General features: G+C 49.8%; 1 pseudogene; it reads right to left on the bottom strand.

Moving 5' to 3' along the window:
* Window positions 1–11,025, bottom strand: part of LOC144820153 (serine protease 1-like) — a 45,388-nt pseudogene extending 34,363 nt beyond the window's left edge.
* Between the last annotated feature and the right edge of the window lie 1,874 nt (window positions 11,026–12,899).

The following is a 12,899-nucleotide window of genomic DNA, read 5'->3' as shown; positions in this document are numbered from 1 at the left end:
GGACGACCGTTGTCATCCTACCTGATGGTTGTCTTGTATCATCATTGGCCTCCTGCTCCAACGACAGGCTGGCGGTGCAATGCCTGACAGGTAGCACAAATATGCTACTCTTTTGGTGGAGTTCTTTTGTTCCTGGCCAACGGGTGCATGTGTGTGAGGGACCTGGGAGATAAAGAAGTGAGCGTGAAAAAAGGGTTAAAAAAGGTCAGGAAAGTCCACTTCAATCGCTTTATTCATGTGGCATACTGCCTTATTAAAATAATGAAGCGAGGGGTACCGATGCCGACAAAGTTAGGTGGTTCGGCTCCGTTCAACCCTCACTTGTGATGTGGTCAACATGTTTCATGCCTCAACGGCAATTCATCAGGACCTAAGAGTGCTCATCGACTTATGAAAGAAGTTTTCAAATACAACCTGCGTGGTAGAAGTACCAGTGCAGTGGGGTGTCTGTGTCCTGCGGGGGTTCACGCCCTGTGTGAGAGGGAGAGAAAGGGAGGGACTCAGTATCACCTTGCAACCCAAAAATGATTCTAGGTCAAAACGCATGACAGCAACTGGAGCAGTATATATCCAATAATTCATGTAAACAGCCCACATTAAGGCACAGTGAGAGAATATGTAAAGAAAATTGGTGAAAAGTCACCGCAAAGGTCACGGGGGGCAATAAAAAATTAATAAAATGAGATTGATGCTTGTCACACATTGTGTGTCACAGCTAGCCGGAAAAAGAGCCATCAGCACTACACAGGGGGGGTGGTGGAAAGGGGAACAAACAAGGGGTGTCAAAATACACAGTGTTGATTTCTTACCCCTTGGTCTGGGTGAGTGGTCCCCACGGACTGTCCTCGTGGGGCCTGAGCGGTGAGGTAAATACCTGTAAGGAAAGGTGGGGTAGAGGGAGGGGGAGGAAGAGGGAAATGGGCAATATACCCATGATTAATACGTCCTCTAGGTAGGAGGCCCACAATTGGTATCACCGTGGTGAGTCAGATTTAGCCGGCCAGACTCATGGGGTCCGGCCAGGGTTCCCCGGCATCTCAAGGGACGTAATCTTGGCCGGACCAGCCGCGGAGGCAGTTGCCCCACCAGTCCACATCAGGTGGCGGTAAGCCCGCCCCCCGGGGGGCCGATCACGGTCAGTCTGCCCAGGGGGTATGATGCCCCAGAGGAGATCGCCGTAAGTATCCCAACGGAGGGGGCGGGTCCCACCCCAATCCCGAAGGAGCCTGCAGGTGCGGCACCCCCGCAGCGGCCAGGGCCAGACCAGTCCGTGTGGATGATCGCCGGGGCACCGGGACCGGACGACAGCGAGTAGCGTCGGGAATCAGGCCATCGCCGGTGGCTCGGGGATCCCCGTGAAAGTGAGCCCTACCTCTTACCTGGGAAGCTCGAGGCAACTGCCAGTAGCACCTACCCTCCCACGTCGGCGAGTTCGAGTCGCAGGACAGCCGCTCGTCAGGCGGGGGTCTCTGTGGTGTCTATGTACACGGCAGCGAGGGCGCCATGTATGGGCGTGGCCAAGGGGCGTCACTGGAGATCCAGCCCGGGGCGTAGTAAAGGGCGAGAGAGGACTACGGCAGGTCGTCCATCGGGAGCGCCATAGCGGAGTGGGAAGGGGAAGTCTCCCACTGGGGAGAAAGTCTGGCTCCAGTCAGGAGTATGGTAGAGGGCGAGAAAGGACTGAAACATAGCGTCCAGCGGGAGCGTCATGTTAGAGGGGAAGATAACCCATGGGGAGAAGGGTGTGATGGATTAGGGGGGCGGAGATGTAAACCCCCGGGGGGGGCTTGCGTGATGTTAGTGGCCAATGTTACAACTGCTAGTCTAATTAGATCAAAGAGGGATGGGGGTGCCATATAACAAAGGGCCACATTACTTACATGGGCGTTTGTTGGGAGAGGCACTGCAAGAGGGGGGGGCCCGATCGGGGCGCCAAATTGAAGAGGGGGAGCTTCCAACGAGGAAGGCGTCGCATGAGTAAATCATGGGGTGCGCAGAGGGTAAACATCGTTTACAACGATGTTTCCACAACGCGGTACCTTTACACCGCGGCTGTGACAACGCAAGTCGTTACCACGACTTGCGCTGGAGGGCGTTCAAGGTCTAAATATAGTTAATTTACTATCCTAACACCTTCCCTAGGGTCCACGGGGACTGGTGTTAGAATAGTAAATTAAACTATTCGAAATCCGCGCCCCCCCAACGCAAGTCGTGGTAACGACTTGCGTTGTCACGGCCGCGTTGTAAAGGTATGCGTTGTGACGGTACGCGTTGTACCGTCATATATCCGCGCAGAGGACCGTTCAATGAGGGTCATTGTGATACTACTGTCCAAATTGCAGGGGCTAATCTGACCGAATAGGGTTGGATGGGGGTGTTCCAGAATGGAAGGCAACCAGAGGATTGATGGTCAGTTTCAAGTGGTGCTGCCGGAGTCTGTGTGGAGTCGAAAGACCCATATTGGAGGTCAGTGAGAGAGAACCATTCTATTGCTGGGCACCCGAGGGGAATTGAGGGGATGGTTACAGTTCATTCAGTACGGAGAAAACTCCATAATTGTAATTACAGTGGGGATATGAGTGTGTAATTACAATTTGCCCCACAGACAAGAGGGCACCTCTGTCCCACCTATTGATCATGGAGGGATACCATGTAGGAGAGGAAGCTGCAATGGTAATCTGAGCCTGATCTATCTGGCCAGCATATTCCATGGTACGGAATCATTGAGTCCTTGTGTGTCTGTCTGTAGACGATGTACCCACCGTTGTTCCATTCTAAACAGTGCTGGTTGAGTGGTGGACGGATGACATTCAAGGACAGTCCATTGTATGCTCTCAGCTGGGTGACAGAGGTCTCTGCAATGTTCATATAGCCGGGTGTGTGACTTCTTGCATCGGATGTTACTGTTGTGTTCCATAATGCGTAATTTTACAACACGCATCGTCATGCCAATGTAGTGTAGCTTGCATGGGCAAGTGAGCATGTAAACGCATTTGGAGCTGTTACAGTTGGTGTGTTTGTTATAATGCCAGGTGAAGTCTTTGGACAGCATTATTGATTTCCCCTGGGTAGCCTGAGGGCATATCACACATGATCCACACCGGTAGTGGCCCGTGACTGGAGGCAAGCCCCACAGAGTGTTCGGTGGGCGGATGTTAGTTTTCTTCGGTCAGGTATGGATCAAAGTATCCTTAAGATTAGAAGTTCTTTTAAAGGCAAAGAGGGGCCGGGGAAAGTCCAAGCCTGCCGAGTTCAAAATCCCCCAGTGGGAGCTCACAGTTTTTTTAATGAACGCAGAGTTTCTTGTGAAAGAAGTCACACAGGTGATGGTGTCCTCTTTGTCTTTGGTGTGGATCTCTAGGAGGGATCCCCGAGCCACCGGCGATGGCCTGATTCCCGACGCTACTCGCTGTCGTCCGGTCCCGGTGCCCCGGCGATCATCCACACGGACTGGTCTGGCCCTGGCCGCTGCGGGGGTGCCGCACCTGCAGGCTCCTTCGGGATTGGGGTGGGACCCGCCCCCTCCGTTGGGATACTTACGGCGATCTCCTCTGGGGCATCATACCCCCTGGGCAGACTGACCGTGATCGGCCCCCCGGGGGGCGGGCTTACCGCCACCTGATGTGGACTGGTGGGGCAACTGCCTCCGCGGCTGGTCCGGCCAAGATTACGTCCCTTGAGACGCCGGGGAACCCTGGCCGGACCCCATGAGTCTGGCCGGCTAAATCTGACTCACCACGGTGATACCAATTGTGGGCCTCCTACCTAGAGGACGTATTAATCATGGGTATATTGCCCATTTCCCTCTCCCTCCCCCTCCCCCTCCCTCTACCCCACCTTTCCTTACAGGTATTTACCTCACCACTCAGGCCCCACGAGGACAGTCCGTGGGGACCACTCACCCAGACCAAGGGGTAAGAAATCAACACTGTGTATTTTGACACCCCTTGTTTGTTCCCCTTTCCACCACCCCCCCTGTGTAGTGCTGATGGCTCTTTTTCCGGCTAGCTGTGACACACAATGTGTGACAAGCATCAATCTCATTTTATTAATTTTTATATGCCCCCCCGTGACCTTTGCGGTGACTTTTCACCAATTTTCTTTACATATTCTCTCACTGTGCCTTAATGTGGGCTGTTTACATGAATTATTGGATATATACTGCTCCAGTTGCTGTCATGCGTTTTGACCTAGAATCATTTTTGGGTTGCAAGGTGATACTGAGTCCCTCCCTAACTCTCCCTCTCACACAGGGCGTGAACCCCCGCAGGACACAGACACCCCACTGCACTGGTACTTCTACCACGCAGGTTGTATTTGAAAACTTCTTTCATAAGTCGATGAGCACTCTTAGGTCCTGATGAATTGCCGTTGAGGCATGAAACATGTTGACCACATCACAAGTGAGGGTTGAACGGAGCCGAACCACCTAACTTTGTCGGCATCGGTACCCCTCGCTTCATTATTTTAATAAGGCAGTATGCCACATGAATAAAGCGATTGAAGTGGACTTTCCTGACCTTTTGTAACCCTTTTTTCACGCTCACTTCTTTATCTCCCAGGTCCCTCACACACATGCACCCGTTGGCCAGGAACAAAAGAACTCCACCAAAAGAGTAGCATATTTGTGCTACCCGTCAGGCATTGCACCGCCAGCCTGTCGTTGGAGCAGGAGGCCAATGATGATACAAGACAACCATCAGGTAGGATGACAACGGTCGTCCAGCTTTTTAGTTGTGTGAGGCATCCTAAGTTCCGATAAGGGATTACGTTTCTCCCTGTCATGGTTCTACACCATTTACACCATTCCCAGTGAGAGAGTTATTATCTTTCGCCAGACAAAAACGCACATACAAAAAAATACTGCCACTTAACGCCTATTATTATGATGCACAAGTTAGTCATGCTAATTTGATTCTCCACTGTTGAATAATTCCTTGGGCCCTGAATGTAGTACGCACACTGCATCATTTTACTGCTGAGGGGGAAAGAAAGGCGAACACTTAGCACTTCAGCATCCGTGAGAATAGTGATGCACACTTTAGGTTAATGTAAAAGCACTATCATCAATTGGGGGGTTTGGATGCACACCGACTTTTTGAAATTAGTACATTTTAATCCTTGTCCTCATGTAGCGCGTGCATTCTCACTGGATGCGTGCCTTGCCCTCTGGCACGCTCACAATACACATCTTACTGTGGGGCGATTTTTCCGCCCCAACCCAGTGGCACAGCATTTTCTGATTATCTCCACCATCTTATACTATTTAATTCCACAAAGTTTACACCATATTACTCCGTACTTTCTTCGTCATTTTATCACTTTTTGTAGATGAGCCACGTGTATGTTGCCATACTATTTCACACACTTCTAATGCTCTCAGTGTGTCCATCCGGACCTCGTCAAAGAACACGATTGAAAAGCATGGTAGGTTCTAAGCAGTGTTCTATTATTGGACCCAATGCATTTCGGGCTTACACTTGCCCTTCATCAGGGGTAACTGCAAGTAAACAAACATTCTCAATTAACATAATATCTCTAGTGTACGTGTTCAAAATTAATTTCATAATGTGATAATAACTATTGATGACAAATGAATATAATCCAGCTTATTGTGTGCTAATCTTCCTTACATCGTCATCATTTAACAATCCCTCCCATTAATTTCCACACCATACCAATCCCTTTATTGTACATTTTCCCTTCGCTTGTGAAGCTCTTTCCACTTATCTCAACTCTTTCCTAAAGCCAAACCTGTCATACCCATCATACTTCCTTACTCATTCATACTTACACATTAACACCCCTTCTTCCACTTCCCCTCTATACACTTTACCGCTAATCCACACTCCCCTCCCACTCACTCCGTGCGCCCCTCTATCCACTATATCACTTATTCACACTCTCCCCAGTCACTCTATCTACTATACCTTTCACTACTTCACAATCTTCCCGCATACTCTGTCCATCCCTCTCTCCACTATGTTACTAATTCACACTCACCTCACACCCTCTATCTGCCATAACTTATTGCCATTATTCTGTCTCTCTTAACAATCCTTCCCACCCTTCATACTTGCTTACTATTATCATGTCCCATACACTGCATTTACCCATTCACCCACAACGTTCCCCCTCTCTCATTCTGCCCCCATCTTTACTTTCAGCCATGCAGACGTACCTGTCAGAGATCACTTTCAACTTCACATCTCGAAATAAAGCGTTATCTTCCCCATGAGGTCACCTCTTTTTAAACGCCTGGTTGCCGCCCTCGTTACTCACTCACTTAAGCCTCGTGATTAATCACCTGTTCTTCCTACAACTGCCAAGCGTTAGCCTCAAGCCTCCAACTCCCATAATACACTTATCCTGATATCGACAATGCTCGAAACTACCTAAAAAGACAGATTTTAAAGTATGTTTTTCAAAATGCCCCGTTCAATGAAATATTAACCCTTCACAAAATTAGTCCACATCCCTAAAACAAATAAATTGTGAAATCTTCGTCCGCTGCTCCTTTCAAACTTTCACTTGTCCTGATTTCAATTATGCTCAAAGCTACGTCAAAAAACAAATCATCTTATACTATATTTTCCAAAATGACACACGCTTGAAAATATGACACCTTTACACAATTAGTCCATATCCCAAACGTGAATAATTTAGAGAATGTTCAATGGATTCTCCTTTCAAACTTGCTTAAGGAACTCGTTGTTTATCGCCATACACGTGGTGATGTTAAAAAGTTCAGTTTTGACATTTTTAAACACTGGGTGCTATCCAAATTAGGACAATAATATAAAAGCACTGGCAGCTCCGATGCCAGCAAACCCCCTCTGGAAACAAGTCCGGCCACTTCATGCATCGTGCCCCAGGTGGGGATTACCTAGTCTAACAGATATTTTATGCGACTCACCAGGAGCGCGGGGCCACGTACATCCAAGCGGCCACTGACTCGGAGGCTAGCAATAATTATTAAATTATGGCCGACCGGCGGCCGCACAGTCCCTGTTGTCTCGGGGATGTTTCTTCAGTTCACGCGCACTTTTAATTGCGTGAGGCGCATGCATGACAATGGTTACGCTGAGACGTGCGCGCCGCGCACCATTCAATTTATGAAAGAGGCCACAGCAAGGTATTTAGGGCGAGCTTAACTATGTGCTGGCTGTGAGGCCAAGGGGGGGCCCTGGAGGGGGCCCCTGAAGGGGAGGGGGGACCGGGCCCTCCCCCGCAACGCGGGGGCTGCGGGGGCCCGTGTTATGCCCCTGCCTGACACCCGGTGGGGACAGCGGGAAGTGGAGACACCAAGTACAGGTAACTCGGGCTGCAGATATAATGGCCCACGCACAGTACAAAGAAGGTCACAATTGTTCAGGGTTGCCCAGCGGGCTGGCGGAGACCACAGCAAGAACAGAGAAGCCGAACAATTCCACCGTCCCAAGCTGTGCGGAAGTATTGCAAGCGATGCGGCCCGGGTAAGCGGACCACACTGAGTGTTGTGGTGGCGATATCATGGAGAGCCGCTGACCCCAAGCAGAGTGAACACGGTGAGCATGAGGGAGTGCAACAGGGGCGAGAGCGAGCCCTGAGAAGTAGATACGCTACATAAGAGTGCTGTGAGCACTGAAGAGAGGAGCCATAGGTGGCGGTACACCGGGAGAGAGGAGTGCCGCGCTGCCACCTGGAGAACGGCGATGGGGCTGGACAGGCCTGTGTGAGAAGTAATCTCCAGCTGCACCCCGCGGGTGTAATTAGTGCGAAGGGCACATGGTAAAAGTTGGCCACAAGAGGTGGGGTGCGCAGCTGTGTGTGGCGATTGCAAATATACTGCGAGGGAAGTGAGCCGGCAGAGGAGCCTCATCAGAACCCCGAACACGCTGCGGAGACAGTACCTTCCAGAGTCCATGGTGCACCAGCCCGAGGGTCCCCAGTGAAAAGCAGAGGCTTACGCTACAGAAAAGGAAAGCCAATCAGTAAGAAAGAATATTGGCAGTCTACTATGAAGCGATAAAAGAATGGGGAATGCTCCCTGCCAGGACAGTGCTTTGCCCTGACGGCCTCCGTGGGCCAGTGATGTAAGGAAATTAAGGACCATTCCCACAACCACACAGATAGGGAGTTGGAGAAGCGGAGTCAGGCAGCAGGTGAGAACCCACACAGACAGACCTGACATACTATTAGCCTAGCTCCCTGATAGAGTAGACACGTGCCAGGCCTCCCAGGTGTGCTGTTGGCTTGAGGACAGCGACGAAGGAGCAGTTTAGCAGTGGAGACCGAGACTGCCCTAACTGACGGGGCTAGCCCACTGCAACTATGGGCAGAAGTGATAAAACACAGGCTAAGCTCTCCTTTGAACAGAAGTGTTTAAATTCACACAACGCATCCATGAAAAATACGCAGGATGCAGGCACCCAAGAACTATGACTCTGAATTGGACATCCGTAGCATGCTTATATCCATGAAAAAAGGCCTGCAAAGTGGCATTACCTCCTTGAGCACGAAATTAGACGCACTTTCTTACAGAATGGATAGAATGGCAGAACAACTGGAAAGCATGCAGAACGGAGAAGTGTGGCTCACCGGTTAGAGGAGGCAGACCTGGAAGCAGAGGTCAGCCCGGGACCAGGGTTCAATTCCCGGCTCGGCGGGGTCTTGAGTCCTAAAATGTCCATGGACTCAACAATTCTCGCTCCAGTGCCTACTCGATTCATGGGTTCACACTCTGCGACTCTGGGCAATAGCTTGCTTAATCTCCACAACGGCCCCTCGCGGCGGGATGCCTGACTTTCACCTTGCAGATAACCTGCCGGGGTTATCTCACAGGGGAATACCAGGACGGGTTCCCTAAGCAAGCGCTTAGAAACCGCTTGGTGATTTGCGCTATATAAATTCCTGTACATTTACATTTACATTTACAACGCCTAGATATGTCAGAGAGGACACTCACAGAAGTCGAAGAGGCGCATTCCACACTACATGCGGACCACAAGCAGCTTGGGAAAGTACTGCACGTACTGCAGGACAAGAGTGAGGACCTACAAGCACGTTCAAGCCGCTGTTACTTAAGAATTACAGGCCTACCGGAGACTACTTCCACTGGGAATATGGAACAATTTGTGAAAAGCTGTTGACCACTTTATTGGGTGATGGAGTTTTCTCTACAATGTTTGTGGTGGAACGAGCGCACCGCTCCCTGGGTCCACAACTGCCCCCGGGAGCCCCTCCTCGGCAGATAATTGCAAAACTGCTTAACTACCACGACAGAGACACAGTGCTCTTACTTGCAAGTGGGAAGCGAGACCTGAGGTATGAGGGCTCAGATATATCGCTAAACCCAGACTTCACTATCCGGGTACAGGAAGCTCACAGGCACTTCGGTCCTTTGAAAAAACAGCTTCGCAAACTGGGTATAGACTATGCCATGCTGTACCCTGCAAAACTTCGAGTTAATAAACAAGGACGGTCCCACATTTTTACTGACCCAAAAGCTCTGCAACAGGTGCTCAAAGGTTGGGCTAAAGAGCAGCGCCGGAGCCCAGACAGACAATTGCTGGATGAAGCAGCGGGGGGTTCATTGGAGGAACAAAACTGATGCAGATGGACGAGTGTTTCAAGATGAGTAAGGGGGAGCGTTGGGAACGTATGAGGGGTTTGCAGGATGCTTAGCTGCATTCAGTGGGTTTCGTACATGTCTAAAGACCGACAGGTGTGGTTAGGTCATAGCAACAGACTCTACGGGGCAGTAAATAAGCAATAGGCGGAGCTGGACTTTATAGGATGCGAGAACTGCCTGTACTATAGCGCAGAACTACCTTAGAAGATGTTGTGGGGTGTTGGGCACAGTTACGTGCAATGGGACATAGACACCATGGGCAAAATAGCGCAAACACTTGTAGGAGGGGTCTGTACTGCGGAGAATACTGTAAACAGTTTAGGACGATGTACGTATAACAGGGCGCTAGAGAGAGTGCTGATTCGTAGAATCTGTGGAACGTTGAGTGACCTCCGCCCACGAGTGCCATGCACAAGAGTTGTAATGTAAGGGACTTATTTGGGGGGGATCGAGGGGGGAGGAATGGGAGTTCTTTGGGAAGCGGCGTGAGCAAGTTGGGGGTGGTCAGCTGTGGGTGGGGGGAGGGGTTGGAGGAAGGTTGGTATGGTTCATGTGTTGTATGGGGGATTTGTTTTGGTTTTTGCATATGGTACACTCTACACGCGCACACTGCACGCCAGATCAAGCGATGAGACTAGCACCCAGTGATGGCGTCACCTAGTGAAGGCAGTGCCCCGAACCCTGTGGACTCCCTAAGGGCGATTTCATGGAATGTCAGAGGACTTAATGATAACCTTAAATTGCACAAACTGCTCAGCTATTTAAACAGGCAGAATGCAGACATCGCCCTGTTTAAGGAGAACATTTCTGCCACAGTCGAGTGCGATGCTGCGCAGCAAAGGCTTGCTGGGAAATATCGATTCGACAGGGTTTACAACACATGCCAGGGGCGTATTGACTTGGGTTAATCACAGATCTACATTCACGATAGAGCAGCTACAATCTGATACTGAAGGACGTTATGTAATCTCTAGATGTCAGGGGCGGGGGTAAGACTTGATTATAGTGAACGTGTATGGCCTCAATTATGACAGCCCCAAGTTTTTTGCATCATTTGCAAACACGGCAAAAAGCTATCAAAATGCACAGTTTATATTGGGTGGCAATTTTAATTTGGTGCGAAACACTGACTTGGACAGATCGGCAGGCCCAATTAGAAAACCTGTAGCAGCAGCAAGAATGTTGGACTGTGTCATGGTCAGTATTGGCCTAAGTGACGTGTGGCGAGTGCGCAACCACTACAGGGGAGGCTACATGCATTATTTGGCATTCCACAATGTACACACCTGCATAGATTATTGGTTGGCCTCTACCTCATTAATAGACCAGGTCCGTAACTGCGTAGTTCTTCCCCGCACACTCTCGGATCACTCGCCTCTGTTGTTGATCCTGGCCACTCTTAGGAAGACCATTCCGCCGTTCACGTGGCGCTTCCCTCCTTATTCGTTACTTGACCCTCTATTCAGGGAAGAACTTGCGGAAGCTATAGAAATATATTTCAAGACCAACATCGGGTCAGTAGACAGCTTCCAGACCGTTTGGGAAGCCTTTAAAGTGTATATAAGGGGTATTGCCATGGCCAAACAATCGGGGGTACTTAAGGATATCCAGCAGTGGTTAGCAGACCTAGAACATAAACTGAAAGACCTAGAATCCCGTCAGGTTGCTGAGAGGTGTGAGGAGCGCGAAAGCAAGATTAAAACATTGTTGAGCGAATACCATGAGGCAGCAGACAGTGAAGTTAACCACATGGGCAAATACGCCACAGCACGCGCATATGGCGAGGGAGACTGGCCTGGCTCTGTGCTTGCCCAGATTCTGACAGCCATGCGTGGCAAAATGCTGATAACGGAACTGAGATCTGCGGAGGGCAACATCTTTACCCAAGAAGCAATAATTGTGGGGCGGTTTAAACAATTTTATACAGACTTGTATTCATCGTGTTCGATTGGTGCAGATGAGGAAATCATCGATTACCTGGAACATATTAAATTGCCATTCCTCACAAACACGCATAGAGAGTTTCTAATGCTCCCCATCGAACAAGATGAAATCTTGTAAGCACTGGCGGGAATGAAAACTAAGAGTGCCCCAGGGGCAGATGGGCTTACTCCAAATTTTTATAGGACCTTTATTGACTTACTGCTCCCTCACCTTGCTACGTTGTTCGATGATATGTGTGTTATAGTAACCATGCTGCAGTCGATGAGAGAGGCGCTAGTGGTGACCATCCCTAAGCCCGGGGAAACCTCCAGAGGATTGCGGTTCTTACCACCCCCTTTCATTGTTGAATGTGGATTCAAAGATATTCACTAAAATTGTAGCTAACCGTCTGGCCAACTTGTCTACAATACTATACTGGTGGCCCCAGAGCAAGCCAAATTCATCCAGAATAGGAACCTCACATATAACGTCTGCACTGTATTCGGAACCATGCAACATGTGAAACAAGACACTCGGGGGTAGCGGTCTTCCTAGACATGGAGAAGGCCTTTGACTCGGTCGAGTGGGCTCTCATGCGACAAGTGTTGACAAGGATGGGACTGGGTCAGTATTTTTACAGTTGATAGGTCTATTGTATGATAGACCCACGGCACGTATAAGCCTAGGCAATTTGGTCACAGATCCATCTGCCATCTCAAGGGGAACTAGGCAGGGTTGCCCATTGTCACCAATGCTATACGCCTTAGTAGCAGAATCGCTGGCGTGTGCACTTAGAGAGTATCATGGCAACGAAGGAATCAGATTCCCGCCGTACAGAATTGTGGTGTCGACCTACGCGGTTGTCACTCTATTGTATGTTCGCGACCCTTAGAACAACCTGTCCTCAGTCCTCAGGGAGGTTGTACATTTTGGGGCACTATCAGCATTGAAGGTTAACTGGGCAAAGTCCCTTGTGAACCGGCTCATGCCAGTCACTGCGGAACTGTAAATGGAGTACCCCTTACTATGGACCACAGACTCTATCAGATACCTGGGAATTCAGTTGCACACCGACTCGGAGGTAGTGTTTAGGGAAAATTATGGCACTGCAATATCTACTCTAGAAGATGATGTTGAGTCCTGGTCCCGACTTCCTCTATCACTGATAAGACGAGTATCCATCATGAAGATGGTGATCTTAACCAGGCTATTTTTTCTTTTTAGGAACATCCCAATAGTTTTGCTGCCCACTTTCTTCCTCAGGCTCGATCAATTGATGATAAAGCTGGCATGGGCGTGTAAGCAGGCGCGGGTGAAGTGGCGAGTTCTCACGTTGCCGTACTGTATAGGGGGCCTGGGTGCG

The sequence above is a fragment of the Lissotriton helveticus genome, chromosome 2_1 (assembly GCF_964261635.1).
Source record: "Lissotriton helveticus chromosome 2_1, aLisHel1.1, whole genome shotgun sequence".
Lineage (NCBI taxonomy): Eukaryota > Metazoa > Chordata > Amphibia > Caudata > Salamandridae > Lissotriton > Lissotriton helveticus.
Note: the sequence above shows the minus strand (reverse complement) of the source record. Positions and strands in the feature narration are given on the sequence as shown.